The following is a 21,373-nucleotide window of genomic DNA, read 5'->3' on the forward strand; positions in this document are numbered from 1 at the left end:
CTCACGTGGATAACACAACTGAAGAGCTATTCCAACATGCTGAAGAAACTGTTGATGATGCCGAGGGTTTTCCAGCCGGGCATCGTGACACATTAGTGCTGACTGCCTATGCTGATCACGTTGCAATCATTATTTGGAATGGAGAGGTATTTATAGTTTTTAATAAATATTATTTCAACAAGTATTTGTTATTATTGTTAAAATTATTTTTTTTAGGAACGTCTTGAATTGAAGTTATCCTCTCATGGAAGGAAGGTTCATAAATTCTGGAGGTCTACTGTTGAGATTGAAGGCTTGATCAATGTATAGAAAGCGGCTTGATCGACTGACGACTGCTAATGTTTGCTGGATGCCTTACGGTGACCACCGTGCAGTTCAGGAGTTTGACCTCATTTCATGATTTTCGGGACATATCCGATGGGGTCCTATTATCGTCATACACCGACCAGAGAGGGTGGTGCAACAATTTGGATATGTTCAGACGATTCCTCCACACTGTGCGTGTCCAAGATTGTTCTTTGAAGACATTGATGATAGATTGATGCATTTCTCTAACTACCTAGCACCGGTGGGCCAAATTTGTGTTGTACTTGGACAATGTGCAGACGACTACATGGAATGGCTCTACCTAATTTCACATCCATTCAAGAGGCCGACATAGCCCGGTGATCCACCCAGACATCCACCTATCATGCAAGATGGGACATATGTGGAACCAGAGATGCCTAAGATCCTGGTGGCGCCAACATCTGTGGAGGAAGCACTTGCACAAGGACCTTCTAATGTGGAGCAGCCTAGACATGCAGCAGTAACATTTTAATTCATGTTATTCTTAATTTATTTTCATTTAATTATGAAATATGGAAATACCTTATCCGTTGTTGTTAATGTCATAGGATGCTTGTCAAACAATTGTAGAAAGGTTGGAACGATTGCTCAACCTAAGGATAGTCACTGAAGGCACAAAAGCACATGATGTGATGCAAGGCTGTATACGCATTGCTAGGAGTGTCACTATGGATGGCAATGTATATGTTAGGTCGTAATGAAGGCGGCGCATGGATCCCGCATGAACACTATGTTAATCATTTATAGACTATGTTTATCATTTAAAGCTATGTTTATCATTTATAGATTATGTTTATCATTTTATTTTGTCAATTTTATTTTGTTGCTCCTTCTCAGGGTCATTTTGGAAAAGTTCCAAGGTAGGTCCCTGCATGTATGCCAAGGATGATGAGGGTAAAAACTACATTTTGGTAGCAAACATGCATAGACAAGAATAACATAAGACATCTGTACAGTATACAATAGGTTGATCAGTCACACAACTGAGTTTTTACCCCCACCAACATGATCTGCAACAAAAAAGATAGAGACAACTGATGGGCCCACAACAACTGGGACTCCAATTAATGTATACAAGAGAAAGAAGAAAAGGATTAGTGCTTAATTGGGAATAGGAACTCTTTTTGAGAGTCAGTGGAGGCTTCTAACAGAATGGATGCAAAGGAGCGTATCAAGAATGAAAGAAATGAACGATAGTTTTCAAATTCATTCATCAAAGTATTACAAAGGTGGCTTATTTATACAAATATAGAGAATAACCAACTTGAGCAACCAACTTCTCGTAACTCCTAGTAACTAACTTCAATAACTTCTAGTAACTAAGTAACTATCATAACTAAGTAACTATTCACCTAACTTCTAATAACTCCTAGTAACTAACTTCAACCGCTTAATCATGATACCCCCCTCAAGTTGGCGAATAGATGTTAATCATTCCCAACTTGACAATGAATTTACCAAAAATCAGGCTTGGAAGTGCTTTTGTAAAAACATTTGCAACCTGGTGTTGGCTCTTGACATGGACAAACTTGACTACTTTGAACTGAACATATTCTCTAATGAAATGATGATCAATGTCAATCTGCTTGGATCGTTCATGATGAGCAGGGTTTGAAGCAAGACTTATAGCAGATTTATTATCACAAAATAACATCACAGAGGGCACATCAACTTCAAAGTGAAGAAGTAACTTGCTTAACCAAACAATTTCACTAGTAACAGAAGACAAGACACGATATTCAGCTTCAATGGATGATTTTGAAACAGTGGGTTGTTTCTTATAACACCAAGAAAGAAGGTTGTTTCCCAAAAAGACACAAAAGTCAGAAGTGGATCTTCTGGTATCAACACAACTGACCCAATCAGCATCTGCAAAGGCAGTGAGGTTGAGAAAGTTCTGAGCAGGGAAAAACAAACATGTAGGTGAGGAACTCTAGGTGCTTTCATAAACTGACTTAATTGATTCACAACAAAGGTGATATCAGGCCGTGAGATGGTCAAATAAAGCAATCTACCAATTAATCTTTTGTACATTGATGGATCAGAGAGTAAGTCTCCATCATGAAGATTGAGTTTCAGATTGGGATCCATTGGTAAATTGGAAGGTTTGCAGGCCAAGAAACTTGTATCTTCCAAAAGAGATAGAGCATACTTTTGCTGGGATAGTGAGATACCTCTGCTGGATTTGGCTATTTCTAAGCCAAGAAAATATTTCAAAGGGTCAAGGATCTTCAATTGAAACAAAGACTGTAATTTGGTCTGAACAGCTTGTACGGAGGCAATATTGGGCCTTGACAGGTTGATGTCATCTACATATACTAGTAAAATGACTAAGGAATTGCCTGAGCCAATGGTAAAAAGGGAGTAATCATGTTTGGATTGATGGAATTCATGACTAAGAAGAGTAGTGGAGAACTTACAGAACCATTGTCTAGAGGCTTGTTTTAGGCCATATAATGATTTGTTCAATTTGCATACCAATGAAGGATTGGATGACTTGTATCCCTTGGGAAGTTCCATATAAACTTCTTCAAACAAATCGCCATTCAAAAAAGCATTGTTAACATCCAATTGTAGAAGGCACCAGTTTCTAGCAGCAGCAACACAAAGTAGAACTCTCACAGTGGTAAGTTTGGCTACTGGAGAGAATGTATCAGAGAAATCGTTCCCAGCTTGTTGTGTATAACCTTTGGCAACCAATTGAGCTTTGTATCTATCTACAGAGACATCCATTTTGTTTTTAACTTTATACACCCATCGACATCCTATACAATGCTTACCAAGTGGTAATGGAACAAGTGTCCAAGTGGAATTTGCTTCAAGAGCTTGGATTTCCTCATGCATTGCTCGACGCCATTCAGGATAAAGAACAACTTGATGATAGAACTAAGGTTCATAGATAAAGGAGATGTGATTAATGAAAGTTCTGTAAGGAGGGCTAAGAGGCAATAGGGAACAATGATGTTGGATGGGATATGCAGCCTGAGATTGTGATATTACATAATCAGACAAGTATAAGGGATGCTTAGAGTGGCGTGTACTCCTTCTTAAGGTGACAGAGGGAAAAGTGTGAGGATGATCTGAGCCAGGGATTGAGGATGAATCAGTTGGGTCATGGTTAAAGTGATTGGTTGGTTGTGGTGATTGGCTACTAGTCTGGTCAAGGTTAGGTAAGGTATTAGTTATGGGATTGAGAATAACCAAATCAAGTAAAGGATCCGGAATGACTTGAGGCTATGAAATGGTTTGAAAAGGAAAAATGGATTCATGAAAACAACATCTTTGGACACAAAAAATTTATTAGTGTCTAGGCTATACAATTTGTATCCTTTATAACCTTGGGGATAACCAACAAAAATGGCAGGCACTGCTCGAGGAGAAAACTTGTTCCTTGATGATGGAAGAATGGAAGAAAATGCTAAACAACCAAAACTTCTTAAGGCATGATAGTCAGGTTCCTTTTTGAACAAAATATTGTAGGGTGAGCAGTGTTGCAGTAATGGTGAAGGGTTTCTGTTGATAAGAAAACATGCAGTGGTAACACAATCACCCCAGAATGAGATAAGAACTTTAGACGGAAAAAACAAAGCTCTTGCTACATTGAGCAGATGTTGATGCTTCCTTTCCACTATTGAATTTTGTTATGGCCTTTCAACACAGGAAAATTGATGAAGAGTGCCCATGGAAGCCAAAAATTGAGTGAGGGCAAGTTCCCTAGCATTATCAGACCTGAGGCATTTGATAGATACACCAAACTGAGTCTGAACGATGGTGAAAAATTGTTGCACATAGATTGAAGCTTCAGATTTGTTCTTAAGCAGAAATAATCAAGTGAATCTTGAGCAATCATCAACCAATGTAAGGAAAAATCTCCTTCCCTCATTCGTAGGGTGAGCATAGGGACCCCATATATCACAGTGAATTAAATCAAATGGTAATTTAGATAAATGGTTAGAGTTAGGAAAAGATAATCTTCTAAATTTAGCAAGAGGACAAACAAAACAATTAGAAGAAGAGAAATTAGGAGAAAGGTGCATACCAATTTTATTATTCAAATGTTTGAAAACTTTGTCTGAGATATGACCAAATCTAGAATGCCAAATATGAGCATTTTTACAAGGAATGGAATTTGAATGGGAATTGATAATAGGAAAAGTAAATTTGCAATCAAGAGTGTCCTTGAGATCTAAGACATAAAGGCCTTGGATGAAAGCCCCTTTACCAATCCTCTTGCAAGCTTGCTTCTCCTGAATATCAAATGCATTTTGAGAAAAAGAAATGGACAAATAAGGATTGGTTAGAAGAGCACTAACTAAAATTAAATTGAATTTGAATTTAGGAATGTAGGCAACATTATGCAAGAGTGAGGTATTGGTTAAGCAAATTGAACCAATGGCAATGATAGGTATAACATCATTGTTAGGAAGAGTGACGGTTTTATCATAAACAAGTTGGTAAGATCGAAAATGATGAAGGGAACAAGAAATATGAATGTTGGCACCAGAATCTAAAAGCCAACAATCATGAAGAAAATTAGAAGTGGATGTAAAAAGGATCATACCACTGGCAGAAGAAACACCTTGAGGGATGACAACATTGGAAGCATGACTTTCTAAAAGATTCATCAATTGGCTATATTGTTGGGCAGTAAGTTGAAACTGGGAACCCGAGTCACCAGAGGAAGATGGTGAGTAAGACATATCAACAGATACTTGAGCAACCTTGTGTGGTGATTCAGAAGATGAAGAATGTTTCTTGACTTCTGAGGAAAAACTAGTCCTCTTATAATTTGGAGGATAGCCATGCAACTTGAAGCAACGATCCTGAGTATGATCCAGCATACCACAATGAGCACACAAGGGGCGATTCTTGGAAGATCCTTTGAAGCAATTGGTAGGATGATTGCGTGCAACAGAAGAAGCCTTCAAGGCAAAAGCATGTGAAACTTCACTAGCAGAGGAGGAAGCACCAACTTCCTTTTGCTTTTCTTCTTGAACTAAGGAAAAAACCTTAGTTACTGAGGAAAAGGGATCCATGGATAAAATTTGACCTCTAATAGTAGAGAAGGATTCGTTCAACCCCATCAAGAACTGCATAGCATACTCCATTTGTTCAAAATTGCGCCAAGGTTTAATTGCTCCACATGTGCAACTAGGTGAGGGCTTCAGTTTTGATAATGACTCCCACAAAGAACGAAGCTTGGAGTAGAAAGAGGAAACATACATGGAACCTTGTTGCAGAGTGATCAATTCATGCTTAAGTTGAAAAATTAAAGGACCATTTCGTGGCTCGAAACATTCTTGAAGTTCATCCCAGATTGCTTTGGCAGAAGAACAATGTAAGATACTGACTTGCATTTCTTTGGATAAAGAATTAAGGAGCCAGGAAGAAACGATATTATCGTTGCGATGCCACAAAGCATGAGTGGAGTGACCCAAAGCAGGTTCAGGAATTGAACCATCGACAAACCCATATTTGTTCTTCCCATGAAGAGCCATGTGCATTGCTTTCTTCCAAGAATTGTAGTTGTCACCGATAAGAGGATGAGAAACTAAGGCAATGCCAGGATGGTCGAAAGAATGAAGAATGAAGGGGTTAAAATCATCAATGGCAGCCATGGCCATGAGAGAAAAAATAAATAACTTCAATAGGAAGAAAGAGGTACGGAAGCAAAAAATTCTGATACCATATCAAGAATGAAAGAAATGAGCGATAGTTTTCGAATTCATTCATCAAAGTATTACAAAGGTGGTTTATTTATACAAATATAGAGAATAACCAACTTGAGTAACCAACTTCTAGTAACTCCTAGTAACTAACTTCAATAATTTCTAGTAACTAAGTAACTATCATAACTAAGTAACTATTCACCTAACTTCTAATAACTCCTAGTAACTAACTTCAACCGCTTAATCGTGATAGAGCGCGAGTATGAAGGGGAGAGGGGGGTATTTTGTCGCTCTGGGTGACAATTGCCATTGGGCAGAGTAGTCTCTCTTCTTCTAGATATTTCTTTCTTTTACAGTTTCCACAATTTTTTGCTCATTACATTTAATCAAAGCTCAATTTTCTGTTCACCGACTTCCCTATATCATTTCAATAGAAGTTTCAGTTCCTATTAAAAACATAACATACCAATTAACCCAACAGGTAGTTAAACTAAAGTAGAGGTTTGTGAGTCTACTATAGTGCCTTGTTTGAAGCAAGCAATGGTGTGTTTCTTCAATTAAGTCTAGATTCAAAGTAATGTATGCATTATCATTATTCATGTTAAATTGCATACCTGACATAACTCAGCATAATGTTTATATATCTCACTGCTTTCATCTTGATCGCCTAGGAGACTACCTCCATACCAACCGTTGGCCTCATTTGTTGAGGTCATTGTAAGGTACCTACAAAATCAAGATTATAAAAGGAGGATCATCTGTAAACTTAAAAAACTAAAAACATCAAATGAGAATGAAGAATGTGGGACTACAGTGGCCATATGCCTCCAAACGGACACCACCGGATTCTCAACCGATTAAAAATATTTAGTGGTAATAAAACAATTTTGTTGTCTGGTAAGTTTTGAATATAGTAGATCCCAGAGTTGCACTTACTAAACTTTTAAAGGAAATTCTTTCATGAATCATAATTTAAATCAACTGTAACATGGTTATTGCTAATTGCAGAAAATTAACTAAGTTTAGAATTATATATAGCCATTTAAAATTTTAACAGCTCTAGCTCCACTTAACAGATCAGATTCGAATGCACTAAGCTTGGTCAGTTAATCAGCATATCTCTGCTCTGTCTAAAGCTAACAAATCACAATGCCCTAAGTAAACATACAAATGAGTTAGTGGTGACCTAAAGTGAAAATGTTTGCCGATAGAAAAATGACCAAATAGGATACTGAACATCAAAGGAAAAAATGGAACGTGCATCAAAGTCTTGAAAGGATAATGCACTTTTCAGATACATACCTTTGGAAAACATCCTCTTCATTCATATCATTGCCAGAGGAAAGCCAATTCAAGTCACAAAAGCCATTAGCTTGAGATCCTTCAACGTCAGATTCACGAGAAGCAACTTTTGCAGCAGAGGAACCCTCTTCATACTTTCTCTGGCCGAAAAGCCAATTTGGGCTTTTGAGCTGTATCTCACTGGGAATCAACAAACAATCAGTTACTCAACAAAATTACCTCAAGTTACCTATAGCACAAAATAGCTTTTGCTTTCACACTAGTCAGCCAAACTGCCCACATTTTCCCATCCAAAATGAGAATATACATGGTTATCGGTTAGGGTGGAAGGGGTGGCTGACACAGCAACTAAGTTTAAGCAAGGAATTTACATTGATCTATAAAAGGAGGCTCTAACCTTACAGATAAGAGAGATCTTCTACCAATCATGGTACTGAAAGTAACAAACTAATTAATGGTTTGTTTATATTAGATGTTGTTCAAAGCCAGTGGGAGTTGAGCAAAAGGAATAATAAGCTCCTACAAATGCTACTGAAAAAGTGTGAAAAGTGCATTGGGAATCAAAGTTTTCCCTGTTTGTTTTAGTGAAAATCTTAGCCAAACACACTGCAAGTTGTTCATAATTACAAAATATAATAGGCAAGCGGAAAACAACCAAAGAAAAACTATGTAGTGTAGGGACATAACTAAAAATTTGGTAAAAGTTCAGGGACCTGAAGAGTAATTAAACCGAAATAAAATTCAGAAGTAAAAAAATTAAACAACAACTCAGAAAAGAGAAATTACGCTGCATCAGGTGCTACACCACTGTTTCCAGAAACCCCACCTGGTCTCTGATCAGGCTCACAACATAGTCTTACATTTTTTATTTTACTGCAGGTCTTTTCAATTAACTTGTCAAATGATGTCTACTTTATGCGAGAGAAGTCATCTCTACAAGCTGGTATAGGCATGAATACCATTCCACCTCTTCCAGAAGGACTGATATTTGGTTCAGAACTGCAAAATTCAGGAAGAAATTGAAGATTGATAGGGAAGTAAACAATAAAAATATATGTACATACAAAAAATTAGAAAAACCAATGCCGAATGTAACATATCATAGTAGCATGTCACCAATTTTAATACCAGCCATTTTTATAAGGAGGACTCACCACTTCTCAGGAATTAGATCATCCCCAATCCCAGATTCATGGATATAATAATCTGAATCCAGCTCCCAGAGAGCAGGTTTCCCTTCATGTGGTTGGAAGTAACCTAAAAACCTGGCAATGGAACAATGTCTTAAATATTTAAAATTATTTATTATTTATTCAAGACATGATTAATTAAGGGAAAGAGTATTTGAACATTAGAAACCTAAAAATATAAAATCTTACTAAAGATGAACTATGAATTCCATCTAGGAAAGGAAAAGAAAATTATTGAGATAAAATAGGTGGATGGAATAATACTAGTTTATTGCATCTTGTTTTTCACCATCTGTGTAAGCATTGCTATAGTATCGTTTTATAGATTTTAAAAACTCTCTTGATTGTGTTGTTGCTTTCCACTTTCCCTGCCTCTCTGGAAACACCTGTCATTCACCTAAATATATGTTACATATATCACAACAGCTGCAGAAGAAGATGCAAATAAGCAGATTAGATATTTGTCGGCAGATTAAATAAATTTAGAATCCCAGAAAATATGTCCTACAGTATTGTGAGCATCAGAGCCACCGTATTGCTGAGCAAGAGCATCTCCCATACTTTGATACATATCCAGTAGAGCTACAGCAATACTACTATCAGGATCCACTTTTGGAACATCAGTCAAACCCATTGCATGGAGCTGGCGTCCTAAAGCTTGAAGACCATATGCATACTGGGCAACATTTGTACGGTCCAAGCAGTCAATGCAGTTGGTGCGGAGAACTCCACTCTGAAAATGTGGTGCATCACTACTAAATTATTATCTTTTTTATTCTGATGGTTCATTTCAGTCTCTTTGTCTTGATTAACCACAGAATTTAGCATTTCATTACTGTTCCCAATCCTCACAAGATCCCCAGAACTAGCTCTAGCTCTCATCTCTCAGTGAAGTATCCCTCTAAAAATACACAATGAGTTGAAAGTAAAAATAGAACTTCCTATCTCTAAATCTTGCACTTTTACAATTATAAAATAGAACTGCAATAATATTAAGTAAAAAAAAAAAATCACCCGGAAATAACACTGGCATCAATGATTTTTTATTAAATCTCTAACATTTTCCATTTTTCACTAGAGCCTCTACTGAAATAGCCACAAGTGTTGTTACCTTACCACCATCAAAATAAAATAGTCTTTGAATTATATTATGCATTTAAGTTTAAAGTTATGATAACGATATTATGTGTTTATAAACTCTAAACCATACATCTAATCAACAACATAGACTTAAATGTAGAATTACAATTTATTTTATAAATCCTTGTGCAATACAAATATAAAACCAGAATCAAGTTACAGTTCTAAATTACATTTTCCCCCGCAAAATGGAGCCTAGTCTTAAATGCCCTAATAGGAGAGATAACATAGACATTTGACGACTGGTATGATGCTATTATTTCTTGGGAAGCATTGATACGAATACCTAGCAGTCCATTATTGTCAGCAATCATCATTATTCATTACAGATTAAGTCAAGTTTTCCCTCAATCATCTAAAACTGATCATCCAAAGCAATCTTCCAGTTCAAAGTCCAAAAATAGATAACACAGGAAATCTTAAGAATTATAAGATCAAAAAATGAAAAGAAAGGATATGAACTTATTCAATCATTTTATGATTTTAACGGAGACTACTAGTTCTATATCTCCCTAAATTGTGGAAAGAGCATACATAACAGTGAGTATGTCTCTATAACAGCAGGTGGTCAAACCTCACAACAAAAGTTATGAGGGGGAAAAGGTCACAGACCCCTCATTTTTCATATCATTGCTTTCTTTCAAGTTAAGAGTTATGATTCAACTAAAACTTACATGAAAAAAACAAGAAAAAGGCTGTTTTGAATGTTAAGTAATAATTTCAATGATGGACATACCTCCCTGTGCTTGTTCTATTGCTCTTGTTGGCTCTCTTAATGATGTTGGTTTTACCACTGTAGTAAAACCCAGTTAAATCAAGCGCTTCACTAGCTACACCTCCTAAATCAAGTTAAGAACAATAATTGGATTGCCATATCTCTTAGCTAGGTCTTCAAAATGCAATTTTGTTGCTTGGTGTGTTGGATCATACCTCTGCACTGGAAGTCAAAACAGGGGGGGCGGGGGACATTAAAAGAGAGCTAGATCTATTATAACTTCATAAAATTTAATAATGAACAGGATAAATATTAATCTCAACTGTTTTCATACAAATTATGTCAGGCTTGGGGCTAAATGTTGATGCTTCTTGTGACCAGAAAAGCGCTATTGATCCACGTATTTGCACAACTGAACTCATCTTCCCCTTGCAAGAGCCTGATTCTTCATCAAGGACAATCTGCTCTGTCTCAACATCATTACCAACCCTCCCCCGATCATTCACACCCCTTTTCAAGTACCTGCAGAAACAATTCATGACAAAGAAAAATAGTCCAACCGTTACTATTTTAGCCGGATAGACACAATATAGAACCAAATATCATTGCAAATTACAAAATACAGATAATTCCTGATATCAAAGAATATTGCCATGTTTAATCACTGCTATATAACCAGCACAAATTTGCTAAATATGAAGAAAAAAAGCATCAACAAGCAAATGTTCAATCAATAAGTGTACAATGGACTCTCTGCTCTAGATGAAGGCCACAATAGAAAAAGCTTTTGTTCAGCAACCACTGTAAAAAGTAAAATAAACTATCCTATAGAATACAACACTCGAGAGCAATTAAAATATGATAAAAAAAATTATACTTCTGGGGCAACTTATTTACACCAACAAAATAAAATAATCTTTGAATTTATTATGCATTTAAGTTTAAAGTTATGGTAACGATATTATGTGTTTATAAACTCTAAACCATACATCTAATCTAAAAACAGAAATTATTTATCATATTATAAATGTATAATTTAAAAATAATAATTACGGTTTATAAATATAAGATGTTGGAATTGGCATTCCAACGATGTCAATCTATTATTTTTAAAATAAAGTTTTCAAAATTAAAAAAATAATTATTTTTTTATCAAGTAGAAATGGAAAAAAGTACAGCCTCTCGGTAAATTGAATGGTGTAATTAAACATTAAAAAAAATAGAGAAAAAACAAAAAAATTAAGAAGAAAAAACGAAAGGCACAGTTTCTGGTACTCGCTCTCTGGAAATGCACTAAGCACCTCTTTCAGCCTTGGAATATCTGAAACATCCACCTGCACTGAAAACGACTCCCATCGCAGTACATCACTGAAGGGAAGCGTATAATTCTGGCTGCTGCACAAACCCTCGTCCAATTCCTGGCTGCTGCACAAGCTCAATCCTTTTTAAACTTTGGCGCAACCAAACCCTTGTCCAATTCATCTTCACTCAGTACTCTCTATCCCAATGCCCCACATTGTAAATTTTCGGCTTTTCTTACCCTTCCACACACTCAAAACCAAAGTCCTTCCTTTCTCCACCCTCGTTGATATCCTCTGTTTCCATCTCCACCAAAGCAATGGTAGTGTTGATATCCCAATGGTAGTGTTCCCATCTCCACCAAAGCAAAACCCAAATGGCTACCAAGCTCTTCTTCCACAGGCAAACGACGTCGTTGTGGAAGCCCGTCGTCAGAGCACTATGCAACTCCTTCACGAGTTCTGCTCCCTGCACCTAAACGACTTGTCGGTCGAACACGTCCTGTCACAACTCACCGACGCAAAATGCAACAACGACAACAACATCACCACCACCACTCGCTCGTACATCATCACTATAAACCTCTTACTAACGTGAAACCTCTTACTCTAGACCTATATTTAGATTCTCAAGTTTATTATTATTATAGATTTGATATCAACATGCATATACCATTCTTTTTTGTGGATGCATAATATGATTCCCTTTAATTATAAATGATTTGTAGAATATTTTAGTTGATTGTGTTTTACCAAGCATTTCAATTAGTTTTTTTACTCTATTTCTAACATATTTATTACTTGGAAATGTGTTTGACTATTTAGTAAATGATAGGTAAAAACAGTAATAATTGAAAATAATAATTACAAGTGTTTAAAATTAAATTAATAAATGCCCACAACATATATTTTTAGTTGTAAAACAAAATTGAAATATATAAAAAATCACATACAAATGTTCATTGTTGTCATTTTATATTTTTAGCTACTTCCAAATATAATTTTATCAAATACTTATATGTTAAGTTAACAACTTTCAACTATCAAGTACAAGAATTTTAGTCATCAATTAATTTTTTAATTTTTAATTAATTATTTCAACTAATTTTGTTAAACATTATCTTTGTAATTTTTTTAATTTTTTTATTCATGTAATCCAACTCAAGTATGAAGGAGTTTACACTCACACAATGCTTACCCAATTAAACTAAACCCTTGGTAGAATGTTTTGTAGTTTAAAACTCAAAACTCAGCTCCGAAAATATAATAAAGTTTAATTACACTTTTGATAAGTAATTTAAGGAATTGAATTAGTTGAATCACTTGAATCACTTGTTGCTAAATTTATAATAATTAAATACTTTGTTATTTTACGATTTTTTTTTTTACACGTAGTTGAACATAAGATTGATTATGGCATGAGAAACACATATCCCGTCTCGAGCGGTTAGATCAAAAGTTTAGTTTAGTTTAATCTAACAACAGTAGTTGATTAAAGAGACTTGAATATTTGTGAACCATTACATCAGGATTTAATTTGACACCATCCATTGATTTTAATTTGAATAAAATTAATTTAAAAAATAAATTATACTCACATATACATATATATATATATATATATATATATATATATTATATGTAAAAAAATATTTGATCATTTTAGAACCATCAAAAATTTGTTTATAATCCTACAACACCTGTTGATTTCATGAAAAGTTATACATAACGTAAGAACCAAATTTACGTCCGTTGATTTTATAATTAGAAATAATATTATATTTTACATGAACAGTCTTAATATACTTTCAAATTTATCTCATGAAAAATAATAATTAAAAATAATAATTTTATAAATATGTGACTAAATTTAAAAGAAGTCATAATATTTTATTTTAATTAACAATTAAAAATAAAAATTGCAAGAAATAAAATATTACGTGTGCATAAAAAGTATAGTTTTTTTTTTAATTTACTCTATCGATAATTAGTTAAATTTAAAATGATATTTTTAGGAAGGAAAATATATTTTATTGATATCACTTAGTTTTGTACTAGAAGTGCCTAACCAGGCCAAATTTAAAATAATAATTAAAAACATCAATCAATTAATTAATATTAAAACCCACAAATAATTAAATATATTTTTAATTATTATAGTTCATAAAGCGGTTTTATTTTGTTACTATTAAATAACACATTTATATATTATATTATACTACATTTTAAACTAATGCAAAATAAAATATATAAAAAAATTCATGAATTATTATAACTTTATCGAGGCATACAAGAGAATTGCGAAAATACCAAAAAAGTGTAAATGTACTAAAATAACAAAACTATGGAACAAATTGAATATTTAACCAAAAATATTTAGTTTAAATAGTATTGAATATTTAACCAAAAAATATTTAGTTTAAATTGAGCAATTTAATCATATATTAAGTGATTTTTTTCTGTTAAATATGTACAACAGTACCATTTTAAAAATATCTTATATATGTACATTTAAAATAGCATTAAGGTGAGAAATTCAATTCTCCATTAAATATGATTAAATTAAATTCTACATTGTATCTAATCTAGGGTTTCTATGATTATGTTCTACCGAGTTGCAATTAGACATGACAATGGGACGGGGTGAGGACGGGGACGGGTATTGTCTTCCCAATCCCCGATCCCGACTCCCCAATATATCCATATACTCGATACCCGACGGATTAAAATTTATTATCCTATCCTCGTACCCGTTGGGTATCGAGTATCTTCGACCCCGTCCTGTACCCGATTTAAATTAGAAAAATAATTTTTTTGTAAAGAAAATAGTAAAAATTTAATTTAGAAAAAAATTGATTGTTAAATATTTATTTTTAACTACTTATATATCAATAAATTTGTTATAACGCATGTGTCTACAAAAATCGTTAAGAAAAGAATATTAAATTATGTTAAAAAATTAAAATAAAATTAACTAGTAATAAAAATTCTAGGCCTTTTGATTAAATTATACAAAAGTTTTAAGTGGCGGGGCGGGTCCAGTTTCGGGGTCGGGGTAGATGTAGTAATCCCAAACCCATATCCGAACCCGAACCTATATCCATACCTAGTCAACTCAAATATTACCCGTCAAAGTGGGACAAATTCAAACGGGTACTCATGGATACGAGTTTTCTTGCCATGTCTGATCATCATGACGTTGCAGATGTATATCAAACAAAATACAAACACGATAGAATTATCAAAATGTATGGTATACCGATCTCTTAAGATTCATTCAGACTATATTATAAAACTAAATTTGAGTGTTGATTTTTATAATTAATAATTTAGTTTATAAAGAAAAAGTAAAAAATTCAATTCATAATAAAAAAATTGAGTAATAACTTAAAAAAGTTAACTTGTTTTACAGAAAGAAAATAAGTTAACTATTAATGAATAATATATATATATATATATATATATATATATATTTATTTATAAATTCTAAATTTATTAAATTCAAATTATTATTATTTTTATTAAAAATAGTTTTTTCCTCAAAAATAAACTAGGAACCAATTTACTAGACTTTAATTAACGGTTTCCATTTATACAAATCTGATTGCGTTTCTTTTGGTATTATTCAGTTACATTTTTTACATTTATATATAATTCAATTACTTTGTTTAGTCTTTTTACAGAATTTGTTTAGGTTTATCAATTCAATGTTTTGCATAAATAGAATATATCACGATTTATTATTTAAGCTCTGTTATTGCTCATCACAATATTAATGAATTTTGCTTCCTGTAAGCTCAATGTATTTTGCCTCCAACATTTTTTCTCTTTCTCAGTTCTACTCCCTCAATTTGTCTTCGTTGACTTACAACCAATTAAATGACATTTTTTTTTGGCATGTTTGAGTTCTTACATCAATACAATGCATCATCTTGACGCAAGATGGAAAATGAAGATTGACAACCAATACATACTTCAACACACATCTAACAATTGATTATGAGGTCATCATTTTTTAACATGGTTTCTCTACTTTTGATAGATAATATTTATTGACTTTGTAAAGCTTAATGTGTTGTTTTTAGGTCTAATTAATTCTATTATTGTGTTACAAATTGAATCATCATCATGTCTATGTTCTCTCTCACATGCATACTTTTCCATGTTTTTATTTTCTCACCAATTTTTTTTTGGGCCACTACTAGAAAATGTAGATTTAACATCGTCAGCTTAACATTGAATTTTGACAAAACTGATGTGAACATAAATGCGGTGACATAATTATAAATAATGTGTATTTGTTCACATATGTTTTCTGAAAACCTGATGTTAATGAACTGCCGTTAACATCGGTTCTTGAAAAACAGATGTTAATGAAGTCATGTTAACATCGGTTTTTCAAGAACCAATGTTGATGTCAGTTCATTAACATCAAGTTTTTAAAAAATCGATGTTGACGTTAGTTTATTAACATCGGATTTTCATAAAAAACGATGTTAACGTATGATATTTTAACATCGGTTTCTTCCAGAAAACTGATGTTAACGTTAACATCATTTGGTTAAATCAGTTTTGTATAGAAAATCGATGTTGAACCTACATTTAAAAATATTGGAACATGAGCCCTATTTTGCTCGCGCTCGCTTCTTCTCCGTCTAAGTTTATTCCTCGCGACTGTATCTCTCTCTCGACAACCTTATCGCCATCGTGACACCTCGTCACCGTACCCAGGTATTTTTCTACAACCTTACTTTTCGCGACTCAGTCTTCTCTGAAACATATTGTATTGAATACCATGGGTGAGTTTGGCTCACCTCGCATGGCTGAGTTTTTGCCAAGTGTCATGGCGGAGTGGCATGGCATGGCCTCAACTATGGTGGCCACATGGTTGAGTTCTGATAATAACATTTAGCAGGTTAATGTGCTAGAGTTGCTGTAGTAGCAATGTTTAGGGAATGGAAACTTTTGTGCAATGACATGTTTAGGCTTTAGAACTTGTTTTTGTGGCTCAACTAGTGGAACTAGGCTTATTTACTAGCCAGAGAGTCAAATGAAGCATTTTCTTTAAGGCCCATTCTTTGAAGCCCCACTGTTGTTACTAGTTGCCTTGTTGGTAGACCTTCTTGTGTCAAGTTCTATTTTTTCTCTTTGAAGAACTTGTTTGCCAATGTTTTTGTATGTTGCAGGTCAAAGAATTGCTCTACCCAAGCAATCCACTCTAATGGGTAACTACAATTGAAGCTTATCAATTCATGCTTTGTTGCCCATGTCTAGCTTTCCTCCACAATGGCCTCCAAATGACCATCTAGCTGCATTTGTGTACTCTTAGATATGAGACATTGTAAATTGAAATTTGATTTCCTATTTCTTTTTAATATACAAGTTGGCATTCAAACAACACTTAGGAGTTTGTTTCCTGAAGATTTTTCCACTAGAGTACAGTCCCAACAAATTGATCAAAACCCTCATGCATCATCTTTATATTCTCTGAAATCAATATCCATAGGTAGCCCTAAATACTCATGACTTATATGCAGTATTTTAATTTGATAAGATTCAGCATGTTGACATTAAGTGTTTTAATTTGATATTATATATAGTTGGTACCTAGCCATCATGTTAAATTATATGTGCAGCCATCATCAGTACAAAATATCAATGGTATCGATCTCCCATACATGAATAAACTATACTAATCACTAATCAATGTCCACTATGACTAGCCCAAATTGCAAACCATTCTTTGAGAAAAGTGTTGTTGTCATCACATTTCACAAATAGTAGTAACCTATATATATTAACCATATAAGGAAAGTAAATTAGGACTATAAAGTTGTTCGATTATAGATTTGCTAGAGCAACAATCAAGTTCTCCCCCCTAGATCAGAAAACGTTCATCAATTTGTACCTTTAAGCACCTTCCTCTGTTGAAAGATTGAAAATAACCCAAATAGGTCAAATAGCTGCTCCAAAGTTGTCTCTAAGGTAGACCTTTTGGAAGACTGCAATTAGAAACAAAGGAAAAAGAATCAAATACCAGTGTTCAGTAAAAAAAAGCATGACATCCTCATCTATAATGCTTAGAAGTAAAAGCAATAAAAGATAAACTAAAAAGAGCGTATAGATTCTTTGTTGGCAGAACCATATCTATTCTGAATCTACACAGATGACAAACCAACCATTATGGACATAATTGACTTGAGAAAGTATTAAATGACAACAAAACTTTTCATACCCACCTTCAGTGAAAAGTCAGTTAAATCTAACAGAAGCAACTTTGCCTCAAAGTAGTGAGCTAAAGCCTTGGCAAGCACTTGTTGGTAAAGTTCTGTAAGACAGTACTAGTGCTAATCTAGCAGAAACAAGTTCAAGCATTGGAACAGATTCAAATGGTATATTTTCATTCACGAAGTTTGTCACTTTTGGACCAAGCATTGATGCACACACATACACACCCTTCAAGGCTGACTTCTCACATGCTACATGTTGGTGAAATTCAGATAGGTTGTTCCCTATGCAATAGAATTATAGAGCATCGAGCAAAATGGGTTTTGCCCCATCAATTTTAAAATTGGAAGACACATTAATCCCTATGAGAAATAATATAAGAAACCCATAACATCAAACAAAAGAGAATCCAGTTAAAATCCTGGCTGGCATAAGCCAAAATCCATTTTTATTACATGATAATGATAATAGATAGTGTTACTGTATCTTGAGACTGAGGTTGTTCTCTTTCATAATTGATTTGGTTATACTGTACGGACTATAAGACAAGATCAAACTGGTTCTTATTGACCTTCAAAATAGGCCTGGTTGGTATAACTTCTTGCACAAGGGCTATTGTCCCAAATCACCAATGTGGACTCTTTTTTTGCTTATAATATGTTTTCATGCTATGAACTTATGATTTCATTTGCATAATGTCAATTGTTTGTTGTGTTGTTATTGCATTGTAAGACTTGATGCCTAAATTGGTTTGGTAAGGAAACGAAAGATATTCACTCAGTCCTACTCGAGGTATGCTAAATGTTGATTTGATAGCCATTGTCCTTTTTGAGGTACTAGAATCAGTAGATCTAGTGAAATTGCTCATGAACCTGTTTATGGGTGCATTATTATTTAGTGTAAATGCAACCAAATATGAGAGACAAAAATCATATTGTAGTACTTTACATATCATATTTATACTTTTTAAGTTACTATAGCTATTTATCTTATTCAGAAGCACCAATCAAATATATAAATGAGACAAAATCGAAGTGTTGTCTTATGAAAAATAATAGAAACACATTTTCTTACATACAATTTACTATCAAGTAAAATTCCCATGAGTATCATTCCACATGTAGTGAGTCTTACTCTCAAACTAGTGGAAGCCACATGAAATTCAGCCAATAAAAAATAATCTAAATGAAAGACTATTAAAGAATATGTCATTAGCATTTCTAGTTTAATACACCACTACTTTCTTTCATTTGTTTTTGTTTTATATTTTCTATCCAAGAACCACATATCAGTACTTACAATTAAGCACAGCTTGTCCAAAAATGCATTGGCCAAGAATGTGAGGTTCATGAGAAACTTTGGAAATCAACATTTTGTTACCATTAAGCCTTGGCATGACAGTCACAAAATGCTGAATCAACGTATAGAAATGGAGCCTATAGAAGTAATAATTGAATACCTGAAGGAGAAGGCTCTTGGTTTTTTCAAACATAGACATTAATCACTTGCCAAATGGCCACAGTTCCTCTGACACTAGGAGTTTGTTATAATTGTCCGCAATCCCGGGGTCTCACTTGGTGAACACCATGTCAACCAAGTTAAGGCTGACCCTGAAGAAACCAAGTTGATATATCCAAGTCGTTTTTAACTATTTTTTTAGCTGTTATTTAGCTATAACCATGACCAAGCTTTTGATTTAACTATTTTTTAGATATGAGCATGACCAAGTTGATATATACAAGTTTCTCATATATCTGACTTACCATTCAAATTGTATGCACTATTTGTGTTGTTGTTTGCATCGTCATCACGACATTCGTTGTTGGACATTATATTGATCATCATCACAGGTACGAAAGTTTTTCATAAACTTTTGATGCTAATTTTTGTTACTAATGCTTTTCTACGTTGTTGTCTATGATTAATGACCAGTGTTTTAATACAAGTTTTGTTCATCATGAGTGAATCTTAGATTCCTGTTTGAGATTGAATACAATGATTCTTACAAACAGTTTGCATTAATTGTTGTATTGAATCTTGAATTGTCTGTTTGGACAGTTTGGGAAGAGTCATATTTTTATGGTAGATTCATGCATTAAGGTTAAGATTATTTTGTTGAATTTGATGAAATTTTGGTACAATGCATTTCTAGTTGTTCTCTGAGTGCACACTTGATTGTCAGGTAGTTAATGTCACCGCTTTCATGTCGTGTACTTGGAGATCAATGCGAAATGTTGTCAAAATTTTGTCAAATTTAACAAAAGAGACTTAACCTTGACGTATAAATCTACCATAAAAAATATATTCCTGAATGGGATAGGGCCACACCTTTAATGAAAAAGTCAAATTTTCATGCATCAAATAACTTTATGAGTATCATAGAATTACTATTTAGATGGATCGAAGTTGGATGAATGAAACTCGTATGAGCCCTGCATATAAGGAAGGCATGGAACAATTCTTGCAATTTTCTTTTGAAAGAAGTCGACCAGATGAGGACGATTTTTTTTTTGTCCTTGAATAAATTGTTTGAACGGGAGATGACAAATACTCGACGACATACAGGAGCATCTGTTGTGTGATGGGATTAAGAAAAAATTATACAACATGGATATGACATAGTGAATTGATAGACTTGCAAAGTAGGTCCCAATCTGAACCATTTGATGTAGAAATGGGAAATCACTTAGAGGATATGATTCATGATCTTAAACAAGAGTATTTTCAGCAAGCACATGCCCCTATGTATGATACATTGCAAATTGATTCAAAGAAACCTTTGTATCCGGGGTGCAACAATTCCTCGACGTTGTTGTCAGCGATGTTAAGTCTGGTTAATATGAAGGCCAGATATGGGTGGAGTGACAAAAGCTTTAGTTCACTGCTTCGAGTAGTGCACGATATACTTCCAGACGAAAACATGTTGCCAAAAAGTTATTATTAGGCCAAGAAGATATTGTGTCCGATGGGTATGGAGTATCAAAAGATTCATACTTACTCCAATGATTGCATACTGTACTAACATGAATTTGAAGAAATGCACAGATGCCTTAGGTGTGGGGTATCACCGTACAAAGTGAAGGATGATGACGAGTGTAGTAGTGACAAAAACTCAAAGAACGGCCCCCCAACAAAGGTGTTGTGGTATCTTCTGATTATTCCAAGGTTTAAGCATCTGTTTGCTAATGGAAATGACGCAAAAGACCTTACATGACATGCAAATGGGAGAAACTGTAATGGAATGCTTCGTCATCCGACTGATTCCTCCTAGTGGAAGAAGATTGATCGTTTGTATCCGGATTTCGACATAGAGGCAAGAAATCTTAGGCTTGGACTTGCCACTAATGGAATGAGTCCATATGGCAGTTTAAGCACTCAACACGGTTTGTGGTTAGTTTTGCTAGTAATTTACAATTTTGCCTCCTTGGTTGTGCATGAAGCGAAAATACATGATGTTGTCTATGATGATATCAGGCCCAAGAC

General features: G+C 34.1%; 1 pseudogene; it reads right to left on the reverse strand.

The window, feature by feature from the left end:
* Window positions 1-1,129: 1,129 nt before the first annotated feature.
* On the reverse strand, window positions 1,130-19,720 carry LOC114401951 (annotated as a pseudogene).
* Between the last annotated feature and the right edge of the window lie 1,653 nt (window positions 19,721-21,373).

Source organism: Glycine soja, chromosome 20, assembly GCF_004193775.1.
Source record: "Glycine soja cultivar W05 chromosome 20, ASM419377v2, whole genome shotgun sequence".
Taxonomy (NCBI): domain Eukaryota; kingdom Viridiplantae; phylum Streptophyta; class Magnoliopsida; order Fabales; family Fabaceae; genus Glycine; species Glycine soja.